Here is a 23,546-nt window from a genome sequence, read left to right as displayed (position 1 = left end):
AAGTGATGTGAATAAATTTGGAACCCCCTTGTAATTGTACCCCCAAACCATTCAGAGAGCATTGAACAAGAACAATGTTCAAGTGTCACTAGAAAATGTCACATATTATTTTTTCAGTCCCAGGTGCTTAACAACTAAAGTTACATATAAAATGTTGGTAGATTTTGTCCAAAATCAGATTCATCTTCCCTTACCTCTTAAAAGAGGAAGTGCATTAAATAGATATGACTTAAATTGAAGTCATTTATTAATAAATGACTAAACCAAAACCAAAAAGAAAGAAAGAAAGAAAGCTGAGAAATGGAAATGGATCCCATCTTATTGAAAGTACAATAGATTAGTTCATATGCCATTTTAGAATCACAGAATCAAACAAGTAGGAAGAGACCTCCAAGATCATCCAGGCCAACCTAGCACCCAGCCCTAGCCAGTCAACCAGACCATGGCACTAAGTGCCTCATCCAGGCTTTGCTTCAATACCTCCAGGGACGGTGACTCCACCACCTCCCTGGGCAATCCATTCCAGGGTCTACCAACCTCATGCTGAAGAACTTCTTTCTAACATCCAGTCTGAATCTCCCCATTTCCAGCTTTGTTCCATTCCTCTCGGTCCTATCACTACCTGACAGCCTAAAAAGTCCCTTCCCAGCTTTCTTGTAGGCCTCCTTAAGACACTGATGCAGGGCTTGGGGAAGCTCCATTGATACCACTGCAGTTCCATTAATGTAATAAGACAGTTTACATCTGGCATCTGGCCTAACAAGGGAAATAGATTTGTTTAAAGATCTTAACATTCTTCTGAAGGATGTCAAAACATCTGGACTCAGTCCCAACGTGCTTCAGTAGCTGTGGTATGCAAAGCTGCATGCAGATAGTTGGGGCAATGCATGTTGCATGGCTTTCATTTTTCTAAGGAGTGATGTGATGGTAAGGTCATGATAACTTCTAGAGGGTGTCACACAAAGACTGTCCCAGTCCTTGCTGCCTTGCAGAGAAGGTCATTGTCACTCCTCTGACAAAAGAAAATGAACCCTTACCAAGGCTGTGGTTTTAAATTGCTGCTTGAACAGTGAATCATAGAATCATGTAATCATAGAATCAACCAGGTTGGAAGAGACCTCCAAGATCAGCCAGTCTAACCTAGCACCCAGCCCTAGCCAAACAACCAGACTATGAGGGAGCTGGGGGTGTGCAGCCTGCAGAAGAGGAGGCTCAGGGCAGAGCTCATTGCTGTCTGCACCTACCTTAAGGGAGGCTGTAGCCAGGTGGGGTTGGTCTCTTCTGCCAGGCAAACAGCAACAGAACAAGGGGACACAGTCTCAAGTTGTGCCAGGGGAGGTCTAGGCTGGGTGTTAGGAGGAAGTTGTTGGCAGAGAGAGTGATTGGCATTGGAATGGGCTGCCCAGGGAGGTGGTGGAGTCACCATCCCTGGAGGTGTTGAAGCAAAGCCTGGCTGAGGCACTTAGTGCCATGGTCTGGTTGATTGTCTAGGGCTGGGTGCTAGGTTGAATTGGATGAGCTTGGAGGTCTCTTCCAACCTGCTTGATTCTATGATTCACAGAGGGAAGCAAAAGCAAGTGAGGAACCTTGAGTGTCTGTATGTGGCTAGCTCTGTAACTCAGAACTGTGTTTTGTAGACATCTAGTCAGTAGAGTCAACAGTACCTAGAGTAGGACTCAGTCAATCACCCAGTGTGCAGCTCTCTAAGCTACTGACAAAGTGATGCAGCATGAGGGTGGTGGGACCCTGGAAGGGGTTTGCCCAGGGAGGTGGTGGAAGCCTCATTCCTGGAGGTGTTTAAGGCCAGGCTGGATGAAGCTCTAGACAGCCTGATCTAGTGTGAGGTGTCCTTGTCCATGACAGGGGTGTTGGGAATCCTTGTGGTGCCTTCCAACCCTGACTGATTCTATGATTCTATGGTGAGAACCTTGAGGATGGGCTGCTGCTCAACCATACTCTCCCCAGGAGACAATGAGAGCAGGGCCAGTTTTGCAGGCAAAAGGATTTGGCTGTGGAATGGTTTAACTGTCCTACTGTTCCTGCAGTGAAAGGGCCACACTGCTGTCATGCTTTACACAGCAGATTAGCTGATGAGCCTGCCTGTGGTAGCAAAGGGCTGAGCCTCCACACTCAGCCAGTTTAATGGCCCAAACACAAGGAATGCTCACAGTAACCCCCTCATGCTTTCCCAGAGCACAGCCAGACACAATTTACAAACCTAGTCTCCAATTTTATTTGCCAATAAAATGTGGTAAACCAACTCTCTTCCTGGACACTGAGCTGCTCAAGCAGAACGGGCTCTCCAAAACCCAGACTCAAGGTGGGACATTAATTCTAACCAAGAGATCAGGCCTGAGCTGGGAAATGTGAATCACTTGTTCAGAGCCCAGTTAATAATTTTCACACACTTCTCATTGAAAACAACCATCCTGTGGCTGCACAGGCAGGGTCAGTAATTCTGCTGTCATGAGTACAGTCAGAACATAAACACAGGGGACTGAGAGAGTGAGAGAAGGCATTTGCCAGCTGGAAACCTTAGCAGAACGATGCTCCACGACCTCAAGAACCATTCAGTACAATTGAACCTTGTCTATCCTTGGCAATATATTCATAATAAATGTAATTGGCTGCTCCTCTCTGAACTTTGGGGCTATATGGAACTGATCTTGGCCATGACAATTAGCTGTTCAATAACGTCTGTGCTTATGGGAGGTCTTTATTGCGCTGCGGTCAGTGCAGAGGCTGCAGGAGGGTTTAGAAATGCTTGGCATATTTTCTTATCAAGATTGCAGCTGGTATGGCTGTTGTAGTGACATTCTTTCTCTGTCTCTCCTCCTCCTCCTCCTCCTCCTCCTCCTCCTCCTCCTCCTCCTCCTCCTCCTCCTCCTCCTCCTCCTCCTCCTCCTCCTCCTCCTCCTTCTTCTCCTTCTTCTCCTTCTCCTCCTCCTTATTCTTCTTCTTCTCCTCCCCCTTCTTCTCCTCCTCTTTCTTCTCTTTCTTCTCCTTCTCTTCCTCCTCCTCCTCCTCCTTCTTATTCTCATCTCCCTCCTCCTTCTTATTCTTATCCACATCCTCCTTCTTCTCCTCCCCCTCTTTCTTCTCCTCCTCCTCCTCCTCCTCCTCCTCCTCCTCCTCCCCTTTTTCTCCCTCTTCTTCCTCTTCTTCTTCCTCTTCTCCTCCTCCATCATCATCTTCTTATTCTTCTTCTCTTCCTCCTCCTTCTCCTCCTCCTCCTTCTTCTTCTTCTTCTTCACCTCCTTCTTCCTCTCCTTCTCCTTCTCTTTCTTCCTCTTCCTCTTCCTCTTCCTCTTCCTCTTCCTCTTCCTCTTCCTCTTCTTCTTCCTTTTAATTATTTTATTTTACTTTTATTTTATTTCATTTACATTTAATTTAACTATTTTTAAATGTTATTTTGTGGTTTATTTTCTAATTTTTATTTTCTGTTATTTTATGCTTCATTTTATTTCTTAAAGCCTGGATGAGGCACTTGGTGCCATGGTCTGGTTCATTGGACAAGGCTGGGTGCTAGGTTGGACTGGCTGATCTTGGAGGTCTCTTCCAACCTGGTTGATTCTATGATTCTTATTTCATATTTTATGTTGATTTTATTTATTTTCATTTCTTTTCATTCATTTAAGTTAATATTTTAAAACTCAACTGAATTTATGTTTTATTTCTTTCCTGATGCAAATACCTTTCAAAGTACTTAGTTCTTTTGTGCTTTTGTAAACCTTTACTTTTCTTAAAGAACACTGGAACAGGCTGCCCAGGGGAGCTGTGGAGTCTCCCTATCTGCAGATAATAAAAAACCCACTTGGATGTGTTCCTGAGTGATCTGGTATAGGAGATCCTGCTCTGGCAGTGGGGTTGGATTGGATGAGCTTTTGAGGTCACTTCCAGCCCCTGACATCCCATAATTCATCAGTTAGTTGGATGCTCTTTGCTGTTAAGTGACTTTACAAAGTAGAATCCACTCCCCCTGAAAAAACAATTCATGTTTTCTTTGGATTAGAGTGTTTTCCAAGCAGAAACAAGGAGATAGACAGAAGTAACAAGAGAAAAAAAGTTTTTCACATAGAATTCTTTTCCAGCTAATGTGTACAAAATATTCCCTAAACCAGTCTTGCAGATCAAGCAAACAGAGGGTCTGTTTTTCAAGAGAGATGATGAGGTACTGGAATATGCCCAGAGAAGGGTGAAGAAACTGGTGAGGGGCCTGGAGCACAGCCCTGTGAGGAGAGGCTGAGGGAGCTGGGGGTGTGCAGCCTGCAGAAGAGGAGGCTCAGGGCAGAGCTCATTGCTGTCTGCAGCTGCCTGCAGGGAGGCTGTAGCCAGGTGGGGTTGGGCTCTTCTGCCAGGCAACCAGCAACAGAAGAAGGAGAGACAGTCTCAAGTTGTGGCAGGGGAGGTCTAGGCTGGATGTTAGGAGGAAGTTGTTGGCAGAGAGCAGCTTTGTATGACTCACAAGTTCTGCTGCTGTCTATACATTGCACAGACAGAGCTAATGACTTCAGTGACTGCTTGCCCCCATAGCTACAACTTCCTAGGAAGTGAGACACATTCTGCTGTCTTTCACTTTGGTAAATCCTCTGTTTCTTTTCACAGAATCACAGCATGTCAGGGGCTGGAAGGGACCTGGAAAGCTCATCCACTCCAATCCCCTGCCAGAGCAGGATCACCCAGAGCAGATCACACAGGAACACATCCAGGTGGGCATTGAATATCTCCAGAGAGGGAGACTCCACAACTCCCCTGAGCAGCCTGTTCCAGGGTTCTGTCACCCTCACAGGGAAAAAATTTCTCCTCATGTTTGAATGGAACTTCCTCTGCCTCAATTTCCACCCACTGCCCCTTCTCCTGTCACTGGGCATCACCCAGCAGAGCCTGGCTCCAGCCTCCTGCCACTCACCTTTACATCTTTATAACCACTGATGAGGTCACCTCTTAGTCTCCTCTTCTCCCAGCAGCACAGCCCCAGCTCCCTCAGGCTCTCCTCATACCAGAGATGTTCCATTCCCTTCAGCATCTTTGTGGCTCTGAGCTGGGCTCTCTCAAGCAGTTCTATGTCCCCCTTGAACTGGGGGGCCCAGAACTGGACACAGTCCTCCAGATGTGGCCTCACCAGGGCAGAGTAGAGGAGCAGAAGAACCTCTCTTGACCTACCCTGGCCTTTTTAAGGCCAGGCTGGATGAGGCTGTGGGCAGCATGATCTAGGGTAGGGTGTCCGTGGCCATGGCAGGAGAGTTGGAACTAGATGATCCTTGTGGTCCCTTCCAACCCTGACTGATTCTGTGACACTAACCATAACCCTTCTAATCCACCCCAGAATGGCACTGGCCCTGCTGGCCTCAAGAGCACATTGCTGACTCGTGGTCAGCCTTCCATCCACTAGGACCCCCAGATCCTTTTCCCCCTTGGTGCCTTCTTTTATGTTGGTTTCCCAAAGAGCAGAATGAATTTTAGCACAGGAATTTGCTACCCAAGGAAGAAAGCACAGGAAGAGGCTGAAACATGCTTCCCATGAAGTAAAATGGCATAGAAACCACAGTCTCACTTAGGCTTGAGTTCATTCCACCCTTTCCATGGCCTTAACTGAGTGTCCCAAGCAGGCATCACACAGACCCATGGAGTTGTATTTAATTGGTTCACCTCTAGAGACCAATTTAGATAGTGTGTGGGCTGCAAGTGCACAACAAAGCCTTTTGTGGCTGATGAGTCTGAGGAAGTGAACTGCTCCTGCATCTGCACCAGCTGCAACTTTCCCAGGGCTGATGCTTTCCAGCATGAGTAAACTGCACTGCTGTAAGCAAACTGGGAGATGTTGAAGACATGAGTTATCATTGCTGGCACTGAACCAGAGAAGGCAGGATGCAACCTTGAAGGCAGTGGGAGATAGTAGCAAGCATTTCTTGCAAGCCCTGAAATTCAAGACCATTATTACCATCATAAATCATCCCCAATGTTTTTCAGCACTTTGTCAGTTAAATAGCTTCAAAGTAGGTCACACAAACCCAAAGCAAACTTAGGATCATCAACTATCGAGCTAGCATCTTCTGGGTTTGTTTCTAATAGTTGTTCCCAAGAGTTTACTGAATTTGAGATGTTTATAACCATCTTTTTTGCTATTATTATTTCATAAAAGAAAAGAACTTCCCAGAACTTACAACTTTCATCTTTGCTGTGTGGAAATTGTTATTTCCCCAAAGTTATTTTTCTACTTCAGCTGTAGCTAATGCTAGGATGAGTTACAGCCTTTGTTTCAGAGCTAGAGATATCCACAGAGGTTGTAGCCAGGTGGGGTTGGGCTCTTCTGCCAGGCAACCAGCAACAGAAGAAGGGGACACAGTCTCAAGTTATGCCAGGGGAGATATAGACTGGATGTTAGGAGGAATTTCTTGCCAGAGAGAGTGATTGGCATTGGAATGGGCTGCCCAGGGAGGTGGTGGAGTCACCATCCCTGGAGGTGTTGAAGCAAAGCCTGGATGGGGCTCTTAGTGCCATGGTCTGGTTGATTGTCTAGGGCTGGGTGATAGGTTGGGCTGGTTGAGCTTGGAGGTCTCTTCCAAACTGACTGATTCTATGAAGAAACAGAAAACTCCTTTGCTCCATCCTAGTACACATGATTGTATGATTGTACGATTCTAAGCTCCCCTCACACCCTTCACGTTGTCAAATTGGTAGAAATATACAGCATCAGAGAGGAGGAGGGGGGAAAAGAGGGGTTTGAAGTTACATTTATTGATATTTTCTGTTGTGTTTCCATGTGGTTTGTGAGCCAACATTGATGTGCCTGGCAACTACGACTCCCAAAGAGAGAAGTCTTGCTCCCACTACTGCATTTCTTGGCTTTTTTTCCCCCTCCCTAATTGTAAATCCTTTACCTCCCTGAAAGTAACATTTTCCAGAAGTGGAAAACTAGTCCTGCTTGCTACTTAAGAAACAGAAAAACTCTCCAGATGCTACTGTCGTGCAAAGGCTTAAGTGAATTTAGTATTAAGTATTTTAAAGAACAAAACAAAAATGTGTGTCATGATGGCAGCAATATTTCACAATAGAATTCTTCTGCCTGAGCCTGTGGACTCTAACCAAAATGCAGCCATTGGCACTGCTAGAGCGTGGCAGGTCACCAAAGATTTGGTTTTCCTCACTAACACTAAATTGGCATTGGAATGGGCTGCCCAGGGAGGTGGTGGATTTGCTGTCACTGGAGGTGTTGAAGAAAAGACTGGATGGGACACTTAGTGCCATGGTCTAGTTGATTGGACAGGGCTGGGTGCTAGGTTGGACTGGATGATCTTGGAAGTCTCTTCCAACCTGGTTGATTCTATGATTCTATGATAGCATCTCCCCAGTACTTGAAGTGTGCCTGCAAGAAGGCTGAGGAGGGACTCTGTACAAAGGACTGCAGTGATAGGATGAGGGGAAACAGCAACCAGCAACAGAACAAGGGGACACAGTCTCAAGCTGTGCCAGGGGAGGTCTAGGCTGGATGTTAGGAGGAAGTTGTTGGCAGAGAGAGTGATTGGCATTGGAATGGGCTGCCCAGGGAGGTGGTGGAGGCACCGTCTCTGGAGGTATTGAAGCAAAGCCTGGATGAGGCACTTAGTGCCATGGTCTGGTTGACTGGCCAGGGCTGGGTGCTAGGTTGGACTGGATGATCTTGGAGGTCTCTTCCAACCTGGTTGATTCTCTGATTCTGTGAAGGTCATCTAGTACAACTCTCCCTGCAGTCAGCAGGGACATCCTCAACTAGATTGGGTTTTCCAGAGCCTTATCAAGCCTCACATGGAATATCTCCAGGGATGGGGCCACAACTACCTCCCTGAGCAGGCTGTTCCAGTGTTCCACCACCCTCATAGTAAATAACTTGTTCCTAACATCCAATCTAAATCTGCTCTGCTCTCATTTGAAGTCATTGTCCCTCGCCCTGGCACTGCAGTCTCTCTCCATCCTTCTTGTAGTCCCCTTCAGCTAGTGGAAGGCTGCTGTTAAGTCTCCCCAGAGCCTCCTCTTCTCCAAGCTGAAACCCAGCTCCCTCAACCTGTCCTTGTAGCAGAGGCATTCCAACCCTCTGATCATTTTCATGGCCCTCCTCTGTACCTGCTCCTTCAGGTCCAGGTCCTTCTATATTCACCTTCTAAGTGATAAGATGTTTGCTCTAAGGTTAGACTGTTGAATAGTTCAATCTAAACTGTAAGAAAAATTACTTTGCAAGTCATTTCCTTCTTTTCAATTCAGAAATGAGTCACTGCCACCTGGCATTAAACCCATTTAACTTCAGATATGAGAGGTACAAAAGTTTGAGAGAAACCCAAAGCTTCATTTAGGCAAAGGGGAGAGGAAGGGAAGCCTGAGGAACACCTCTAGAGAGTGCCTGAGCTATTGAGAAGGAAATCACTCTCCAGCATCCCAAATCAGAGTCCATTCACTAGGTGTAGCCTAGAACAAAAGGGTCCTAGCCCACACACATCTGTTAAGCACTGGCCTTTTGGGATCTGAAGGGGGGCTCCAAAAAAAGCTGGGGAGGGACTTTTCAGGCTCTGAGAGAGTGACAGGACTGGGGGGAATGGAGCAAAGCTGGAGCTGGGTAGGTTCAGCTTAGAGGAGAGGAGGAAGTTGTTGAGCATGAGAGTAGTGAGAGGCTGGAATGGGTTGCCCAGGGAGGTGGTTGAGGCCCCATGGCTGGAGGTGTTTAAGGCCAGGCTGGATGAGGCTGTGGGCAGCCTGCTCTAGGGCAGGGTGTCCCTGGGCACGGCAGGGGGTTTGGAACTGGCTGATCCTTGTGGTCCCTTCCAAGCCTGACTGATTCTATGATTCTAAGCACTCACCCAGACACAGGTAGTCAAAGCAAAGCCAATGCATCACTTCCACTCTCCCTTTACACCTTCACTCAGGGAATAGCTGTATACATCCCTTTGCAGAGAGGCACATTCCCAAGATATGAGTAGCTACTGCACTGCATGAGCTCATGTCAGCTACTTTTACCAATTAGTAATACTCTGCTCTACTTTTCTTGCTCTTGACTAAACCCAAAGGTATAGCACTTTGGATGTAGTAAGACTGGCTCCCACCTGCCCACCCAAGCTAGACATGTTAAACAGAACCAAATATTTTGATGATTTTAAAGCTTGAAACTGTAAATTATGGCATTACATCACTGGTCTGTTTTATGGATCATTAAGTGATGTTTATAAAGATTTTATTGCTCCACCATGTCTTTATTTAAAGCATGAACAATTACTAGACCCCTGTTTCAAAGTCAAAGCACACCTGGGGAGTTAGAGACATTGGCAGACAGAATGTTGTGTTTGAAAATCATTGGTCCTCTGGGCTGGCTCAGCTGCATCTGAAGATCACAGAACCACAGCAACATGCAGGTTGGCAAAGCCCCTCGGGATCATCAATCCAACCTAGAACCCTGCTCTACAACACTGACCTTGAATCACAGCCCTAAGCACCACATCCAAACCACCCTTAAACACATCCAGGCTGGGTGACTCCACCACCTCCCTGGGCAGCTCATTGCAGTCCCTGACCACTCTCACAGTGAAAAAGTTTTTCCTCATGTCCAAACTAAACCTCCCCAGCCTCAGCTTGAGGCCATTCTCCCTTGTTCTATATCCAATTACCTGCGAGCAGAGCCCAGCAGCAGCCTCTCCACAATGTCCCTTCAGGTAGTTGTAGACAGCAATGAGGTCTCCCCTCAGCCTCCTCTGTTTCACACTAACCATCCCCAGCTCCCTAAGTCACTCCTCATAAGATTTATTCTCCAGGCCCTTCCCCAGCTTCACTGCCCTCCTCTGGACCTGCTCCAGCACCTCCACATCTCTCCTGTAGTGCTCTGCTAAGCATCCAAAGGTTCTCTCTTAAAGCTGTTCATTTCTTCTTCCTCTTTTCATTCCTCACTGCTTATCCTCTATGAGTTACATCCAGCACTTCCCAAAGAAGTCCAGCATTTAGATCAGCAGGACTTGGCTTGCAGACCTCCTGACTTCAGAATGCTTCTGCTCAAGTCAGTTCTGCACCACAGGATGGAAACCTTCAACCAGTGCTCTTTCCTATATGATTCACTCCAGAGATTTTCATGTGCACAGGATCTGGGGACTGGTGTGTAGAGTGCTGTGTGGAATTCCTTTCTTCCTATGTGAAAATCACTTTGTGGGCTTTTTGTGAAATGAGAATGCATCATTTTTTTTGCATGTCTGTTTTGTAGCTGAAGAATAAAAATGAGTTGTGACCATTTGGGGGAGGGGGGGGAAGAAAAATCCTGTTTGCTTTATTTTCTTAAAGGATATAGTCTATGTTTCCTGTTTCTTCCCTTTTTCTCTTCCTAGGCCACAATTCTCTTTCTGCTGACCACTGGGAATTTAAGGCCAAGATCTTTGAACCACAGTTGGTCTGAGTGATAAAGTGACTTTGAAACCATAGAAAGAATAGCATGCCAAAAGAATCCTAACAAGATAGCTGCATTATGGTTAGAGTTACAAAGCACAGCAGTAGATAGAGACCTCAGCCTACAACTACATCACATTGCTCTGGACAAAGTGCCTAGGTAAAAATGAGGCATAGAGACCTCAGCCTACAACTGTTCCACAGAATCAATCATATAATCAGTGAGGCTGGAAGAGACCTCCAAGATCATCCAGTCCAACCTAGCAACCATCCCTGTCCAATCAACCAGACCATGGCACTAAGTGCCTCATCCAGGCTTGGCTTCAACACCTCCAGGCACAGTGACTCCACCACCTCCCTGGGCAGCCCATTCCAATGCCAATCACTCTCTCTGCCAACAACTTCCTCCTAACATCCAGCCTAGACCTCCCCTGGCACAGCTTCAGGCTGTGTCCCCTTGTTCTGTTGCTGCTTGCCTGGCAGAAGAGACCAACCCCACCTGGGTACAGCCTCCCTGCAGGTTGTTATAGACAGCAATGAGGTCACTCCTGAGCCTCCTCAATAGGTCTAATAAAAGATGTCTGGATGTGCAGACCCTTTTTAAAATGCATTTATCATTTTATAACACTGTTCTTCTGAATTCCTGTCTATAAGAAGGAGCTGCAGCAATTGAAGCTATTCATTTCCCCTTAAGGGTATTATGATACTAAGTGAGTAAGAGAAGCAAAATGTCTCAACACAGTTTCACTTCCATTTTTCAACAGAGCCTTGGATCTACCTTTGCAAACCAACTGCAGCTTCTAGATCAAATCTTTCTTTATTTGCTTCCAAACAATTGTAAGTTTCCATGCCCTAAAAATTCACTTTCTGTCCAGTGGTTTCTTTTTTCTCCCAGTAATCTCTGTTATTAAGAAGAAAAGGATTATGCAGAGAGGGATAGCTGTTGGAGGAGCTATTAAATGATTGTGTGTTTGAGACACTTGAAAGACCAAACAGCTTGGAGCAACTTCAGCTATTGATAAGATGAGATACGAGCTGGGCTCGCACACTGAATCAATTACACTAAGATGATAACTGGCAGCAGCTGAATAAGTCTTAATTCTTTACCTAACCCACTAAGGCTTATGTAAGACTTTGGGGAATAGCTGCAGCCTGTCTTAAAACTTTCATCTGAAATATCTGTTAGGATTTCCTCTGAGAAGTTTGAAGGACAAAAAGTAACTATGTCTTTCCCACAAGGTCTTCGACCACAATATCTTCCAAATACCTTTTTCCAGTACCTAAGTTTTGTACCTTGACATTTTGCACCTCAATATTTATTGTATTTGGCTCTTTCACAAGCCAAACCTTTGCTACTTAAAAATTCTCACAGTTATCCTTTGTACCTACCTCCTTTCTACAGTATGTAAAAGAACTCTTACTCCAGAGTGAATATTTTTAGGCTTCAAGCTATTTTAGAAGTAGCTGAGTTACTGGGGGGGTGTAGGTGCTTTGGTTGGTGCAGAGTGGAAGTAGCAACATAGCATCATAGAATGGTTTAAGTTGGAAGAGACCCCAAGGATCTTCCAGTTCCAACCCCTTGCCATAGGCAGGGACACCTCTACCTAGGGCAGGTCACTCATGGCCTCATCCAGCCTGGCTTTGAACACCTCCAGGAAGGGAGCAGTCACCACCTCCTTCCCAGGTAAGATGACTTAGCAGCCTCAGGGCTCAAGATGTGACTTTCTGTATTCTTAATTCTAAATCTGAGTGCGAGGTAAAGAGATCCTCTGCATGGAAACTGCACAGCAACATAGAATCACAGAATGGTTTAGATTGGAAGGGACCTCAAAGCTCATCCAGTTCCAACCCCCTGCCATAGGCAGGAACACCTTCCAGAGGTCACTAAAGGCCTCATCCAACCTGGTCCTGAACACCTCCAGGGAGGTTGTGAAGCACAGAATCACCCAATGTGATCAAAGATCACATTGGATGATTCTGTGCTCCACAACTTCCCTGGGCAACCTGTGCCAGTGTCTCACCACCCTCACTGCAAAGAACTTCTCCCTAACATCCAGTTTCCATCTCCCCTCTGCCACTTTAAATCCATTACTCCTCATGCTGTCATTACCAGACCTTGTCAATAGTCCCTCCCCAGCCCTCCTGTAGCCTCCTTCAGATACTGGAAGGCCACTCCAAGGTCTCCTCCAAGCCTTCTCCAGGCTGCAGAGCTCCAACTCTTGTAGCCTGTGCTCATAGCAGAGCTGCAGCCCTCTGAGCAACTTGTTGGCCTCCTCTGGACCAGCTCCAATGGTTTGGTACCTCTACATCTGCATCATTTATTTCTCTCTCTGTTCATTAGTTCAGCAATCAGCTTTGGAACAGGTCTGTGATACTCAGCTGCCCAGGCTGAGAGGAAGTGTGCAGTCAGGAGTTATGACTGCTCACCTCCCAGCCTACTGATGTATACCTGCTTTCCTATATGCCTGATGAAGAATTCAATAGCCCCACTCCCTCTGTGGTAACTCCCTGGCAATCTGCCATGTCAGTTATTTCTCTTTATCAGGCAGATTTCCTTTTCTAACATACTGAAATGTAATCTGTTGTCAAATCATATTTCTTCCTCAGATGAGAATGGTTGACAGGAACATGATTATTGCAGCAGAAACAGCCTCTGCTACAAATGCTACTTCTGATTACTGACGGCAGTCGTCTCACAGAGTTGATAAACTCTGCTGCTTGAAATGATGTCACTGAGTGCTAGTGGCAGATCTGCTGATGAGGATAGGGGAAAAGAGGGGTGTGACAATGGTAGTGCATAAATCACTGTTACAATAACAAGTCCTTTTGCCTGCAAAACTGGCCCTGCTCTCATTGTCTCCTGTGGAGAGTATGGTTGAGCAGCAGCCCATCCCCAAGGTTCTCACCATAGAATCATAGAATCAGTCAGGGTTGGAAGGCACCACAAGGATCATCTGTTCCAACCCCCCTGCCATGGGTAGGGACACCTCACACCAGAGCAGGCTGTCTAGAGCCTGGTCTGAAACACCTCCAGGGATGAGGCTTCCACCACCTCCCTGGGCAACCCATTCCAGGCTCTCACCACCCTCATGCTGAACAACTTCTTCCTAACATCCAGTCTGAATCTCCCCATTTCTAGCTTTGTTCCATTCCCCCAGTCCTATCACTGCCTTATATCCTAAGAAGTCCCTCCCCAGCTTTCTTGTAGCCTCCTTAAGACACTGAAAGGCCACAATAAGGTCTCCACAGAACCTCCTCCTCTGCTGACTGAACAGCTCCAACTCCCTCAGTCTGTCCTCATAGCAGAGCAGCTCCAGCCCTCTGAGCAGCCTTGTGGCCCTTCTCTGGACACCTTCCAGCACATCATAGAATCATAGAATCATAGAATCAACCAGGTCAGAAGAGACCTCCAAGATCATCCAGTCCAACCTAGCACCCAGCCCTAGCCAGTCAAACAGACCATGGCACTAAGTGCCTCATCCAGTCCTCTCTTGAAGACTCCACCACCTCCCTGGGCAGCCCATTCCAAAGCCAATCACTCTCTCTGTGAAGAACTTCCTCCTAACATCCAGCCTAGACTTTCCCTGGCACAATCCACATCCCTCTTGTACCAGGGGCTCCAGAACTGGATGCAGTACTCCAGGTGGGGTCTCAGCAGTGCAGAGCAAAGAGGGAGGATCACTTCCCTCACCCTGCTGCCCACACTCCTCTTGCTGCAGCTCAGGCTCTGGTTGCTGTCTGTGCTGCAACAGCTTACTGACAGCTCATACTGAGCTTCTCATCCACCAGCACCCCCAAGTCCCTCTCCTCAGGGCTGCTCTCAAGCCAATCACTGCCCAGCCTACATTGGTGCTATAACTATTGCTCTAAGCATGAGAGAGATTTCTGGTCCTGCAAGTGCTGCAAGAGCTCACCTGCAGTTAGCACGAATCTGTGTTTTTAATGATTAGAGTTCAGTGCTGTAACAGCTCACCTGCAGTTAGTATGAACATGTGCTTTCTGTACTTACTTACTGGAGGGCTGTTGTGCTCTAACAGCAGAGCAGAGAGCACAGATCAAGCATCAGAGAGCAGAAAGGGATGTTTGCAAAATAATACCCATTCCTAAAGCAGAAATTAAAAGTGCAGCTTGAGAAGCAAAAAAGAGCTCTGATCTGTCCTGCTACTTCCCTAACAAAGCTGTCTCTGCAGAGTAAAGGTACCACCCAGCATGGAGTAATTCCAGTTCATGCTAAACTCTGTTTGCCTTCCAAACATGGTTGGTCATATCCAAACCACCCACTGAGAGCTGTTCCTGGTGCACAGTGACTCCTTAACTTGCACTGGGAGTTGTTGGCCATGTGGTGGAGACCACTCCTGCAGTTCAGGGGTATGGATGATGAAGTTTCAGTGTCTCGGAGCAGTATCTGGCAATGTTTTAGTCACTACTACAGCTGCAGTGCTAAGGAATTTCTTGACAGGGAGAGTGATTGGCATTGGAATGGGCTGCCCAGGGAGGGGATGGAGTCACCATCCCTGGAGGTGTTGAAGCAAAGCCGGGATGAGGCACTTAGTGCCATGGTCTGGTTGACTGGCTAGGGCTGGGTGCTAGGTTGGACTGGATGAGCCTGGAGGTCTCTTCCAACCTGCTTGATTCTGTGATTCTATGAACATCTTTTAAAACACCTTCCAAACTAGAGAAATAGATACCCTCTGTATGGTCTGCATATCAGGACATATTTCTGTGGAAATCATATACAGAGAGAGAAAAGAGCTAATTAGCTTCATTTCAGTTAATGGGAAAGATCAGGGAGAAAAAGGTGAGAGACTAAAGAAATTAGCTCTTATTTTAGCAATGCCTGAACTAGAAATGTTTGCTAATCTGAGAGCTCTTATTATTCGTTGAGCTTTTTGTGGTCTCAACAATTACACTTCTAGTGTTCTGAAAGGAAAGGAAGAAAATCAGTCTTAGCAGAGTGAACAGAAAATGGAAGTAAATAGACATAAATAAGAATGAACTCCAAGTCCAGTTATTGTCATACAATCATAGAATCAACCAGGTTGGAACAGACTTCCAAGCTCATCCAGTCCAACCTAGAACCCAGCCCTGTCCTATCAACCAGACCATGGCACTAAGTGCCTCATTGTGATGGTTTGGGTGTTTCCCACTCCCCCACATTTTGGTAATCACCCAGACTAAACTCAGTGGCTCTGGAAATTGAATGAATATATTTACAGCTAATATTTACAGCTAATATTTACAGCTAGCACAATATCCAAGCAGATATTTACAGTACATACAGTTATAGACAGGAATATACAAGGTGAAAGGTAATACAGAAACACAACAGCCCTCCCAGAAACCTGAGTCCCCAGGAGGGGCTCCCAATCACCCTTCCACCTTCTCCTATCCCTCTCCCTTACCCTAGACGTTGCCTTGTGCCCAAGGAAGAACGGAGGGCTGACCAGGGGGGTTAGGAAGCAGGTGGATTAATCACAGATTAGGTTAGTTTAGAGAAGGAAATACAGCTCAAAGCCCAGGCAGTGACCCAATGTCTTATCTATATTTACAGTCCTGTTCTTATACCTCTCAGCAAGCCTATGAGTGAAGTAGATACTGCCACCGTTTCCCTTTCACAGCCTATGATCTAGTTCTTCTCACCAGAACATTCTAGCTAGCTTCAAACTAGCACACACATCCAGGCTTTGTTTGAACACCTCCAGGGATGATGACTCCACCACCTCCCTGGGCAGCCCATTCCAATGCCAATCACTCTCTCTGACAACAACTTCCTCCTAACATCCAGCCCAGACCTTCCTTGGCACAACTTGAGACTGTCCCCCCTTTTTCTGTTGCTGCTTGCCTGGCAGAAGAAACCAACCCCACCTGGCTACAGCCTCCCTTCAGGGAGTTGCAGACAGCAATGAGCTCTGCCCTGAGCCTGCTCTTCTGCAGGCTCCACAACTCCCTTTTGTTAAATTCCAGTGATTAAGGAAAAGAAGAACCAGCCAGAGAATCTTAGGCTTAACAAGGTTCTGGATTCTGGGAAAACCAAAGCTTCACAGCTCCAGCCAGTTCCTCTAAGCACTGCACTTTGCTCCCTTGCACTTTTGGACAGCCCAGGCTGAGTGTGGGCCAACATTCAAGCCACCCTGTGTGGGTGGACTACTTCCAAACTAAGCAATGGAACGATGACTCCAGGTAAGATGTCTTAGCTACTGGAGGTAACAAATATGTGAACCAAACCTACAGTTGCATTCTGTAGCCAAATCCAAGATATTTCTGTGACACTCTTTCCAAAAGGTTCTGTCAGATGCCATACATCACTGAGATAGTAAACCTGTAGAAAGGCAGCACAGCTCGCATTTCTTGGATGTAAAAGCCCAATCCATTCTCCTCCCCCAGATCTACCAGTGGGATTTCAAGTTACAAGGAACTCCTAAGCCAACACAAATACAGTATCAGCATTGGGGCAGTGCTCATAAAACATTTGAGAAGAATTAAAAGAAATTATAGAGATAAGAAACGTGGAAAAATCAACCCCATTAAAAGCTGCCTGACAACAAAGCTGCTGAAATTCACTCTGCAACCATGGTGATGAAGAAGGATGAAAATAGATCAAGGCTAGATGAGAAGCTCTAAAGTATATGCCACTACAAATAAAATAAATGTCAAGAGCACATTTATGTTTCATTGAAAAATGGAGACTTAAATGTGATGAAGGAATTAGTACTTTGTTTTCAAGAGACCAGGCAATAAATCAAATCTGGGACAAATGGCAAAATAAATAGGTCAATAAAATGACCAATAAAGCAGGTTTTCTAATCAATAGGTACCTCTGGTTAAACGTTCAAACCCCAAGTTTAAGTGTTCCAGAAGGATGTGGAGATGCTGGAGCATGGCCAGAGAAGGGCCAGGAGGATGCTCAGAGGCTGCAGCAGCTCTGCTGTGAGCACAGACTGAAAGAGTTGGGGCTGTGCAGGCTGGAGAAGAGGAGGCTCCCAGGTGACCTTCTTGTGGCCTTCCAGCATCTGAAGGAGACCTACAAAAAAGCTGGGGAGGAACTTTTTAGGCTCTCAGGGAGTGACAGGACTGGGGGGAATGGAGCAAAGCTGGAGGTGGGGAGAGTCAGAGTGGAAGTGAGGAGGAAGTTGTTGAGCATGAGAGTGGTGAGAGGCTGGAATGGGTTGCCCAGGGAGGTGGTTGAGGCCCCATGGCTGGAGGTGTTTGAGGCCAGGCTGGCTGAGGCTGTGGGCAGCCTGCTCTAGGGTAGGGTGTCCCTGGGCATGGCAGGGGAGTTGGAACTGGCTGATCCTTGTGGTCCCTTCCAAACCTGACTGATTCTATGATTCTATAAGTGCAGTCTTCAACAGTCCATTGCATTGTTTGCCTTTACTGACAGCTGGTGCATGATGGGGGTGTATTGGAAAGTGTCCAGAGAAGAGCAATGAAGCTGGTGAGGAGCCTGGAGCACAGCCCTGTGAGGAGAGGCTGAGGGAGCTGGGGGTGTGCAGCCTGCAGAAGAGGAGGCTCAGGGCAGAGCTCATTGTTGTCTGCAGCTACCTGAAGGGAGGCTGTAGCCAGGTGGGGTTGGGCTCTTCTGCCAGGCAACCAGCAGTAGAACAAGGGGACACAGTCTGCAGTTGTGCCAGGGGAGGTCTAGGCTGGATGTTAGGAGGAAATTGTGGCCAGAGAGAGTGATTGGCATTGGAATGGGCTGCCCAGGGAGGTGGTGGAGTCACCATCCCTGGAGGTGTTGAAGCAAAGCCTGGATGAGGCACTTGGTGCCATGGTCTGGTTGACTGGCTAGGGCTGGGTGCTAGGTTGGACTGGATGAGCTTGGAGGTCTCTTCCAACCTGGTTGGTTCTATGATTCTATGAAACAGGAATGTGGGTATGGAAAGGAATTTCTGGCAGCTGCCTGTTTTGTACATAGAAGCACAACTAGTTACATTAACATTCTCACAGCCTCTGAGTGCCTGATTTTCTTTTTAAGCAAACCTTTTGCTAAGTGGTTGTGCATGGAAAGCATCAAACAGTACTAATAAAACCCAGATGAAGCAAGGATTAGGATGCAGGATTAAAATTCAATAGCTACAAAGGTAGTAATGGCAACATAAAGTATATTGTCACATGAGCAGCTCTACTCATCTGTGTTTTATCCTGAGAAAGGATGATAACCTTAACTGAGGATGCTCAGAAGCTCTCATTGCTGTAAATTGCAATCACATGTTGGGAGTCTGTTAATAAAGCTCCCAAGGCAGATAATGTTGCACTTAAAATCACAAAGGAATTTGTGATTTTATGTTGACTGGACAGGGCTGGGTGCTAGGTTGGGCTGGATGATCTTGGAGGTCTGTTCCAGCCTGGTTGATTCTATGGTTCTATGACAATGTAATTGTTAGGGACATCTATAGCCCTGCATTGTTCAACTGCAGAGTCCAAAGAAAGTGTTGCTGATTGGCACCTGGGAAGAAAAGTAACTTGTTAGCTGATGGTAGGAATTTAGCAGCTCTGAGACCAGTTTTGTATGGGAGATTTAGACACTGGAAAGCTGAGTATCTATCTGTGGACACCTGGAAAGTTAACTGTCTGCTTGTTAGGTGTCGTGGTGACCTCGCTGAAGCCAGCCAAGTGTCTGATTTTGCAGGCTTGAGCACATTCACCTAGAATGGTTTAGGTTGGAAGGGACCTCAAAGCTCATCCAGTTCCAAACTCCTGGCAGGGACACCTCCCACTAGAACAGATTGCTCAAGGCCTCATCCAACCTGGTCCTGAACATCTCCAGGGAGGTTGTGGATGACAGAATCACAGAATGTGATCAAAGATCACATTGGGTGATTCTGTGCTCCACAACCTCCCTGGGCAACCTGTGCCAGTGTCTCACCACCCTCACTGCAAACAACTTCTTCCTAACATCCAGCTGCTATGAAGATTTCTGAGGCCACCAAGATGCTCAGAGGGCTGCAGCAGGCTTAAAGAGTTGGGGCTCTGCAGCCTGGAGAAGAGAAGGCTTGGAGGAGACCTTGGAGTGGCCTTCCAGTACCTGAAGGGGGCTACAGGAAGGCTGGGGAGGGATTATTGACAAGGTCTTGTAATGACAGGGTGAGGAGGAATGGGTTTAAAGTGGCAGAGGGGAGCTTTAACCTAGATGCTAGGAAGAAGTTGTTTGCAGTGAGGGTGGTGAGACACTGGCACAGGTTGCCCAGGGAGGTTGGATGTGATCTTTGATCACATTGGGTGATTCTGTGCTCCACAACCTCCCTGGAGGTGTTCAGGACCAGGTTGGATGAGGCCTTTAGTGACCTCTGGAAGGTGTCCCTGCCTAGTGGCTGGAAATGGATGAGCTTTGAGGTTCCTTCCAACCTAAACCATTCTGTGATTCTGTTGCTGTGCAATTTCCATGCAGAGGATCTCTTTACCTTGCACTCAGATTTAGGATTAAGAATACAGAAAGTCACATCTTGAGCCTTGAGGCTGCTAAGTCATACCTGGGAAGGGACATCTCTGAAGTCACATGCTGAGTTACAAACATTTTCATTAGTGCCTGTGGTTCCTGAAGATAAGAAGAAAATTAATTATGGATACTTCACTCTTCTTTGAGCACTGCATCTATTGTTTTATTATAATTTCTCTATTAAGGTCAGTATTATATAGAAATTCTGCTCCTGAGTCACAGAATCACAGAACCTTAGAGGTTGGAAGAGACCTCCTGAGTTCATTGAGTCCAACCCTTCTGCCAAGGCAGGATCACCCAGGGTATTTCACCCAGGAGTGCATCCAGGCAGGTTTGGAAAATCTCCAGAGAAGGAGACTCCACAACCCCTCTGGGCAGCCTGTTCCAGGGCTCTGTCACCCTCACTATAAAGCAGTTTCTCCTCAGGTTGAGGTGAAACCTTCAATATTCCAGTTTGTAGCTGTTGCTCCTTGTTGCTGACCACTGAAAAGAGATTGGCTCCAGCCACTTTGAATCATTGAATCAGTCAGGGTTGTAGGGGGCCACAAGGATAATCTAGTTCCAACCCCCCTGCCATGGCCAGGGACACCCTATCCTAGATCAGTCCTAGACCCTAGTCCACACAGGAATGCATCCAGAGAGGTTTGAAAGTCTCCAGAGAAGGAGGCTCCACAACCTCTCTGGGGAGCCTGCTGCAGGGCTCCAGCACCCTCACTGTCAAGAAGTTTCATCTCATGTTGAAGTGAAACTTTCTCTGTTCCAGTTCACAGAATCATTGAATAGAATCATAGAATCAACCAGGTTGGAAGAGACCTCCAAGCTCATGCAGCCCAACCTAGCACCCAGCCCCATCCAATCAACCAGACCATGGCACCAAGTGCCTCACACAGGCTTCTCTTGAACACCTCCAGGGATGGGGACTCCACCACCATAGAGTCATAGAATCAAGCAGGTTGGAAGAGACCTCCAAGCTCATTGAGCCCAACCCACCACCCACCCCTCAGATATTTGCAGACATTGCTCAGATCTCCTCTCAATCTTCTCTTCTCCAAACCACACAGCCCCAGGGCTCTCTCTCAGTCTCTCTTCATAGGGGAGATGTTCAGCTCATCCAATCATCCTTGTGGCTTTCTGCTGGACTCCCTCCAGCAGGTAACAGAATCACAGAATCACAGAATTTCTTAGGCTGGCAAAGCCCTTCAAGCTCATGGAATCCAATCATTAGTTTCACACTGGCAAGCCCTTGACTGAACCAAATCCCTCAGCACAACATCTAAGCACTATGAATCTCTATGGTTGGAAAGGACCACCAGGATCATCCAGCCCATCTCTGTCTCTCCTGACCTGGGGAGCCCAAACTTTGACACAATATTCCAGGTGTGGTCTCAGCAGTGCAGAGCAGAGGGGAAGAAGAACATCCCTAGCCCTGCTGGCCACATTTTTCCATCCTGATACACCTCAGGATGCCATTGGCTCTCTTGGCCACAGGGGAAAATTGCTGGCCCATGCAAAACTTATTGCCCACCAGCACTCCAAGGGCTTTCTTCCCAGAGCTGTTTTCCAGCAGGGTACTGCTGCCTGTTGTGATACCTCCCCAGATGCAGGACCCTGCACAGTGTATCTTTGAAGCCCTGCACAAAGCTTCACTTTTCCATGGTGATGGAGGGTTTGTACTGTGCTCGAGTGGAAGCTCTTTTGCTATGACTAAAACCTTCCCAAATGGACATGCCTGTGTGTGTGCATTAGGCTGTGTGGGTAAGAGGAACACTCTGCAACTAAAAAAGCAGGCAGAGCTTTCTTGAAACTTCCTCTAAAGCCATCAGAAGATTTCTGACAGTTGTGGAGGTCAGCCAAATTTCTGGGCAATGTCCAGGGCTAGCCTATGCTACTCCATGTGACAAGCTGACTTCTCAGAACCAGACTTCAAAATCCAGTATTTATAGCTCAAATGAAGCCATCCTTTACAACTCCTTTTTATTTTACTTCCACAGATAGTTTTTGTCAGACCTGTTTTATGCTTCTGAGAAATTCAAGTCATTCTTTTGCAGCTATTGTCTGAACTACCTGAGGGCAGATGTTCTGCTGCTTAGGAGTTTCACTGCCTGCAGTTTTCCCTGAAGAAACTGCTGCCAGTTAAGGTGGAATGTTGACCTGTCTGAGAGATACAGTCTGGATTAAGGAGAAAGCACAACTGAACCAAATGTCTAATGAACCAAAGCCACCAAATCTTTCAGTCCTACAGAAGAAAAAGGTGCAAATCTCATAACACCTTCCCAAAATCCCTCCAGAGTGCAATACAAGGTTAGCTGCACACATCCCTAGGAAATGTCATGGCATCAGGATACACAAAACAAAATGTGTCCTATGAGGAGAGGCTGAGGGAGCTGGGGGTGTGCAGCCTGCAGAAGAGGAGGCTCAGGCCAGAGCTCATTGCTGTCTACAACTACTTGAAAGGAGGTCGTAGCCAGGTGGGGTTGGGCTCTTCTCACAGCCCACCAGTAACAGAAGAAGGGGACACAGTCTGCAGTTGTGCCAGGGGAGGTCTAGGCTGGATGTTAGGAGGAAGTTGTTGTCAGAGAGAGTGATTGACATTGGCATGGGCTGCCCAGGAAGGTGGTGGAGTCACCATCCCTGGAGGTGTTGAAGCAAAGCCTGGCTGAGGCATTTAGTGCCATGGTCTGGTTGATTGCCTAAGGTTAGGTGCTAGGTTGGCCTGGATGATCTTGGAGGTCTCTTCCAACTGGCTTGATTCTATGATTCTATGACTATTTAGAACAATGAAGATATTACAGATGAGACCTGACCAAAAGTACCACACTTCAAGTCAGGCTTTTTGTGAAAAGGGGAGAGATCCAGATCAACTCACAATGGGAGTAAGCTGGGCTGGTGGCTTGAGTGCTCTTACTGCCCTTTACTGAGAGCATAAGGAACTCTGGAAGGCCACACTGGGTCCTGGATTGAGTTTCTGCACTATAACATGAGCCCTTCCTACAGAGGGTGAGTTGGAGCAGAATTTATGCTTCTCCATGCATAGTTGGAGGAAAACAATAAAGACCTACCCAAGAACTCCAGGACAGGCTGCAGATTTCAAACACAAGTGGTAGCCATAAATTGACAGCCCTCATATGTTCTGACCCATAAACCACTCAGCACTCCCTCTCGTTTCTACTTTACAGGAAAACAGAAAAATCACAAGAGACAGCTTTTGGGTTAAGTGGTTGGGTTTTCTTTTGCAGAATCAAGCTGTTGACAGGAACATCTGGCAATTGAAAGTGGCATAATTCTAACAGCTACCTAGGAGATGAGGTGTGAGGAGTGCTATTACTCAGCTGAGACCTGAAAAATAGACTAGACGTGAGCGAGGAGAGAATCATAGCTTTTAATTACATCCAGTTGTTACTCTGGAAATAAAACAACCAGCCTCAGTGATGGCTTGTTTATCATATTGGCATCCTGTCATCTCAGGATCTGCTGAAGAATGAAATTCATGGAATCATAGAAGCAACCAGGTTGGAAGAGACCTCCAAGATCAGCCACTCCAACCTAGCACTCAGCCCTATCCAGTCAACCAGACCATGGCACTGAGTGCCTCATCCAGGCTTTGCTTCAACACCTCCAGGGGCAGCGACTCCACCACCTCCCTGGGCAGCCCATTCCAGTGCCAATCACTCTCTCTGCCAACAACTTCCTCCTAACATCCAGCCTAGACCTCCCCTGG

This window comes from Pogoniulus pusillus, chromosome 14, assembly GCF_015220805.1.
Source record: "Pogoniulus pusillus isolate bPogPus1 chromosome 14, bPogPus1.pri, whole genome shotgun sequence".
NCBI lineage: Eukaryota > Metazoa > Chordata > Aves > Piciformes > Lybiidae > Pogoniulus > Pogoniulus pusillus.
This window is presented reverse-complemented; position numbering follows the sequence as displayed.